Consider the following 7,407-nt stretch of genomic DNA (forward strand, 5'->3'; position numbering starts at 1 on the left):
GAATACTAAAATAGGAGCACAAAGAACTTACGGTTTTTTCCCGAAAATCTTATTTATGATTTCCTTTTCATTTTGGCTTTGGTTAAGAAAGGAAATTTGGGGAAAATAACCTCGAAAAAATACGTTTTTATACATAAAGGAAGTAAATATTGTTGTAGATCACTTAATAAAACGTATGATATGTTTAAATATTCATTTCTATTATTATTCTTCAGGAACACGATGAAAAATACCTTCAACATGAGAAGATAAATACCCAGGTTAGAACACAACGCTTGAAAATAAGAATAAAATCTATGGAAAATATAGTAAAATATATATGAAATTATCCCAAAATTATTCAGGAAAAAATATGCATACTAGAAACCAAACGAATTAGTAACATAAACAAGTTGTTTTTTTTTTCCAGAAAATAACATATATAAAAAAGACAGCACTCTAAAAATACCGATGAATCTGACAACTGATTATAGGTAATGTTAAACAGCTAAAATAAACAACAACAACAACAACAAACGCAGCCGTTTCTAGTCCCCTGCATGACAAAGGCCTCACAAATGTCCTCAATCATTTCTAGGGATTGGCCATTTTCATCAACACGCTGGCCACTACGGATTTTGCTTATGGTGGGAGATTTTAGTCTGATCGATCACAGCGAACCTTATAAATCATTATTAGAAAAAATAAAAACTATAAAATTCTTATCTAAATTATATTCTATTCAACTTCCTGCAAGAGTGGAATCTCATGAGGTAAAAGTGACGCATTTCAGATAAATTCCAGATTGCCAAACTAACTTTTTTTGGGGGGGGAGAGGGGGGGGGGGGCAGTATTTAATCACCACGCTGGCCACTGAGTATTGCTGAGGGCGGAAGATTTTAGTCTGATCGCTCACAGCCTACCAAATAAATCAATATTAAAAAAAATAGAAACTAAAGCATTTCAATCTAGAAATAACATCATCTTTTTAAACTTGATGCTCGAGTGGAATCTCACAAGAAGAAAATAACGCATTCCAGATAAATTCCAGATATTCCAACAAACATTTTCGCGTGTGTGTATGTGTGTGATTTTTTTTTTTTAGGGGGGGGGGGTCCGCTGATGGTGGGAGATTTTAGTCTAATTACTCACAGCAAGCCGAATAAATCAACATAAAAATAAACAGAAACTTTAGCATTTGAATCTAAATTAGATTTTTAACTTCCTGCACGAGTGGAATCTCATGAGGTAGAAAAGACGAATTCCATGTAAATTCCAGATAATTCCAGATATTCCAACAAACCTTTTCGTGTGTGTGTGTTTTTTTTTTTCCCCCTTTTAATCACCACTCAAGCCACTGCAGATTTCTGATGGTGAGTGATTTTAGTTTGATCGCTCACAGCAAGTCAACTAAAACAACATAAAAAATAGAAATTGAAGCACTTCAATCTAAAATAGCATTATTTTTGTTTACTTGAGGCTAGAGTGTTATCTCATGAGGTGAAATGACTTATTCCAGATAATTCCAGATATTCCAACAAACCCTTCCGTGTGATTTTTTAGGGCATTTTAATCACCACACTGGTCAATGAGGATTACTGATGGTGGGAGATTTAAGTTTGATCAGTCACAGGAAGCCAAAAAAAAAAAAAAAAAAAAAAAAAAAAAAAAAAAAAAAAAAAAATAAACTTCAGCATTTGAATCTAAATTAGATTTTTTAACTACCTACACGAGTGGAATCTCATGAGGTAAAAATGACGCATTCCAGATAATTCAAGATAATTCCTGATATTCCAGCAAATCCTTTCGTGTGTTTTTTGGTCATTTTAATAACCACGCTGGCCACTGCAGAGATCTGATGGTGGGTGATTTTAGTTTAACCGTCCAGAGCAAGAATATATATCAACATAAAAAATAGAAACTATAGCATTTCGATCCAAAATAGCATTTTTTTAAACTTCATGCACGAGTCGGTGGAAACTCGTGAGGTAAAAATGACGCATTCCAGGTATATTCCAGATTGCCAAACAAACCCTTTCGTGATTTTCTTTTTTTTGGGGGGTGGGGGGGGGGGGGGGTGGGGGGAGCATTTTAAATTACCACGCTGGCAACGGCGGATTAGCGATGGTGGGAGATTTTAGTCTAATCACTTACAGCAAGCCATATAAAACAATATTAAAATAAAAAGAAACTATGGTACAATAAATTAGATTTTTTCAACTTCCTGCACGAGTGGAACCTCATGAGGTAAAAATGACATATTCCAAGTAAATTCCAGAAAATTCCAGATATTCAAATAAACAAATAAATTAACCTGAAAAATATAAATTATAGATTTAAATCTAAATATAACATTATTTTTTTTTTACTAGACATAAGAGTGGAATCTCATAACGTAAAAATGACGAATTCCAGATAATTCAAGATAATTCCTGATATTCCAACAAACCCTTTCGTGTGTTTTTTGGCCATTTTAATCACCACACTGGACACTGCGAATTTCTGATGGTGGGTAATTTTAGTTTGATCGCTCACAGCAAGCAAAATAAATTAACATAAAAAATAAAAATTATAGCATTTCAATCAAAAATAGCATTATTTTTTTTTTTAACTTGATGCACGAGTAGAATCTCATGAGTTAAAAATTGCGTATTCCAGATAATTCCATTCCAAAAAACACTTCCATGTGTGTTTTGGCCATTTTAATCATCACGCTGGCCACTGCAGATTTCTGATAGTGGGTGATTTTAGTCTAATGGCTCACAGCAAGCAAAATAAATCAACATAAAATTAGGAATTAATGCATATCAATATAAAACAGCATGAGATAAAACTTACGCATTCCAGATAATTCCCGATATTCCAGCAAACCCTCACGTGTGTTTCCAGTTAATTCCTGATATTCCAGCAAACCCTCACGTGTGTTTCCAGATACTTCCTGATATTCCAGCAAACCCTCACGCGTGTTTCCAGATAATTCCTGATATTCCAGCAAACCCTCACGTGTGTTTCCAGATACTTCCTGATATTCCAGCAAACCCTCGCGCGTGTTTCCAGATAATTCCTGATATTCCAGCAAACCCTCACGTGTGTTTCCAGATAATTCCTGATATTCCAGCAAACCCTCGCGTGTGTTTCCAGATACTTCCTGATATTCCAGCAAACCCTCACGCGTATTTCCAGATAATTCCTGATATTCCAGCAAACCCTCGCGTGTGTTTCCAGATACTTCCTGATATTCCAGCAAACCCTCACGTGTGTTTCCAGATAATTCCTGATATTCCAGCAAACCCTCACGCGTGTTTCCAGATAATTCCTGATATTCCATATATTCCAGCAAACCCTCACGCGTGTTTCCAGATAATTCCTGATATTCCAGCAAACCCTCGCGTGTGTTTCCAGATAATTCCTGATATTCCAGCAAACCCTCGCGTGTGTTTCCAGATAATTCCTGATATTCCAGCAAACCCTCGCGTGTGTTTCCAGATAATTCCTGATATTCCAGCAAACCCTCGCGTGTGTTTCCAGATAATTCCTGATATTCCAGCAAACCCTCGCGTGTGTTTCCAGATAATTCCTGATATTCCAGCAAACCCTCGCGTGTGTTTCCAGATAATTCCTGATATTCCAGCAAACCCTCACGTGTGTTTCCAGATACTTCCTGATATTCCAGCAAACCCTCACGTGTGTTTCCAGATAATTCCTGATATTCCAGCAAACCCTCACGTGTGTTTCCAGATAATTCCTGATATTCCAACAAACCACTCTGTGAGTTTAACGCCAGTATTTAGAATATAACGATGGCGCATTTACGGCCTGTGGAGTAATACACACGTAAACACAAATCGCAATTCAAACAGAGGACGTCAGGCCTTTAGATATCACACGCGAATAAATGTTTGTTTTCCAAATCACGTGAATAAATATTTACGAATGTTACATGGCTGGAAAACGATACGTTCCAAACGCATACTGTCGCTGGAATTCAGATTTTGAAAAATATGTGACAAGGGAAAACGTATAGACGGGTTTCTATATAGACGGATTCCAGGAAGTCTGATAATATGATCAAGGCGCTGGAGCTGAGAAGGCCATTCGATCAGGAAACAGTGGGTTCCAGATGTTGAAAAATATGAGAAAAGTAAAAATGTATAGATGGGGTTCTATATAGACTGATTCCAGGAAGTTTGACAATATGATCAAGGCGCTGGAGCTGAGAAGGCTATTCGATTGGAACAGTTGGTTTCTGATTTTAAAAAATATGAGAAATAGAAAAACGTATAGACGGGTTTCTATATGGACTGATTCCAGAAATTTTGACAATATGATTTAGGCGCTGGGGCTGAGAAGGCCATTCTATTGCGACAGAGGGTTTCCGATTTTGAAAATTATGAGAAATGGGAAAACGTATAGACGGGTTTCTATATGGACTGATTCCAGGAAGTTTGACAATATGATCAAGGCGCTGGAGCTGAGAAGGCCATTCGATTAGGAAACAGTGGGTTTCAGATTTTGAAATATATTAGAAATATAAAAACGTAAAGGTGGGTTTCTATATGGACTGATTCCAGGAATTTTGACTATATGATTGAGGCGCTGGAGCTGAGAAGGCCATTTGATTGGGACAGTGGGTTTCAGATTTTGAAAATTATGAGAAATGGAAACACGTATAGACAGGTCTCTAGATTGATGGATTCCTTTGATTTGACCAGTATAACTACGGCGCTGGATCTGAGAAGGCCATTCAATTGGGAAAACGACGCAGTTTCTATTAGAAGTAAAAGTTTTTGCTGGTCCGATGGACGGGTGAAATAGAAAAATATATAGGCGGGTTTCTATATGGATGGATTACTGGAATTTTGATATGATTGAGGCGCTAGAGCTGAGAAGGCCATTCGACTGGGAAACGCTGGGCTTCAGATTTTGAAAAATGTGAGAATTTGGAAAACGTATAGATGGGTTTCACCATGGGGCTGGAGTTTCTGTTTCTCTTTGAAGTAAAAGTTTGAGCAGGTTTGATAGCCGGGTGAAATAGAAAAACACAGAGACGGGGTTCTATATCGATGCGCGCGCACACACACACACACACACACACACACACACACACACACACACGAGATTGCCCAGACCTTACTTCCAGATGGGGGCTCTTAAACAGTCAGTCATAGCCCCCAAGGGTAAAGACCCGACCGGTGTGGTCTGGGTCTAGCAAGAATCTCAGCCCAAAGAGAATCTTCTTGCTATAGGTCTCGCTCAGCCCCGAGCAAACCTTGTAATAATTGCTTATAGGAAGCTGGTAAGATGGATTCCAGGAATTTTGCCAATACGACCAAGGCGCTAGAGCTGGGGAGGCCATTCAATTCGGAAAACGACACATTTTCTTTTTGAAGTAAATGATAGAGCAGGATGGATAACCGGGTGTATGTGGCTTTTAAATACAATAAGATCAGGATATATCTTAAAATAAATTCAAATATTTTATGTAAAAAATAGCAGGTTAAGAAAATATTACTAAATTGTGATATAAATCTCAAAATGTAACCTATTTAAAAACATATAATTCTCAATATGATAAATATTTCTAGATAAGATGCACACATTTGAATATATTATCTTTACAACTAATTTTGTAGAGAAATGAGTAAAACTGAAAAAAAAAATTTTTTTTACCTTGCACCTGTAATTATAATGCCTAGGAACGCCATATATATCTTATATACATTACGTACTGCGCTTCTCACCTAAGCACACGAAAAGATCCTGCCAGCAGAAGTACAATCTTTTGATCACCTACTAAGAATCAGAAATCTGAGGCTTCTACCGGAAACACCAAAGAATTGCCTCTAATACCAAATTTTATTAACTGTTATTGAATGAAAATACAAAAAGTAGCTTTTTAATAAAAAAAAAAAAAATCCTTTCATATGCATAAAATAAACAACTGAAAGTCTTGTGGCATCGGAATTTCCTTAGATACAATCATTATTCAATCAATTGATTGATATGAAAATATCAAATATATTTTGGATTTTGAGCATGACAAGATTAAGAGAACTGATGGGTTATGATCACCAAAATCAAGGAAGATTAAATTCTAATCACCAATATAATCAAGGAAAATTAAATTGTAATCACGAATGTAATTAAGGAAGGTTCAATTTTAATCTCCAACATATTCAAGGAAGATTAAATTGTAATCACCAATATAATCAAGGAAGATTAAATCAAGGAAGATTAAATTGTAATCGCTAATATAATCAAGGAAGATTAAATTTTGATCACCAATATAATCAAGGAAAATTAAATTGTAATCATGAATGTAATCAAGGAAGATTTAATTTTAATCTCCAACATATTCAAGGAAGATTAAATTGTAATCACCAATATAATCAAGGAAGATTAAATTGAAATCACCAATATAATCAAGGAAGATTAAAGCGTAATCACCAATATAATCAAGGAAAATTAAATTATTGTAAACACTAATATAAACACAGAAGATTAAATTGTAAACACAAATATAATGAAAGAAGATTTTATTGCTATCACCTTTCCCAAAGATGATTAAATTGTAATCATCAATACCAAATAAGATTAAATTGTAATCAATATAATCAAAGAAGATTAAATTGTAATCACCTAAATAATCAAGGAAGATCAAGTTGTAATCACCAATATAATTAAGAAAGATTAAATTGTAATCACCAATATAATCAAGGAAGTTTAAGTTGCAATCACCAATATATTTAAGGAAGATTAAATTGAAATCATCAATACCAAGGACGATTTAATTGTAATAACCAATATCAAGGAAGATTCAATTGTAATCACCAATACCAAGAAAAATTAAATGGTCATCACAAATACCAGGAAAGATTAAATTGTAATCACCAATACCAAGGAAGTTTAAATTTTAATCAAGGAAAAATAAATTGTAATCACCAATACCAAGGAAGATTAATTTGTAATCATGAAGATAAATTGTAATCACCAATACCGAGGAAAATTAAATTGTAATCAAGGAAGATTAAATTGTAATCACCAATACCAAGAAAGATTAAATTGTAATCAAGGAAGATTAAATTGTAATCACCAATACGAAGGAAGTTTAAATTTTAATTAAGGAAAATTAAATTGTTATCACCAATACCAAGGAAGATTAATTTGTAATCATGAAGATAAATTGTAATCACCAATACCAAGGAAGATTAAATTGTAATCAAGGAAGATTAAATTGTAATCACCAATACCAAGGAAGATTAAATTGTAATCACCAATACCAAGGAAGATTAAATTGTAATCAAGGAAGATTAAATTGTAATCACCAATACCAAGGACGATTACATTTTAATCAAGGAAGATTAAATTGTAATCACCAATACCAAGGAAGATTCAAGGAAGATTAAATTGTAATGACCAATACCAAGG

This window comes from Palaemon carinicauda, chromosome 41, assembly GCF_036898095.1.
Source record: "Palaemon carinicauda isolate YSFRI2023 chromosome 41, ASM3689809v2, whole genome shotgun sequence".
NCBI classification, from domain to species: Eukaryota; Metazoa; Arthropoda; class Malacostraca; order Decapoda; family Palaemonidae; genus Palaemon; species Palaemon carinicauda.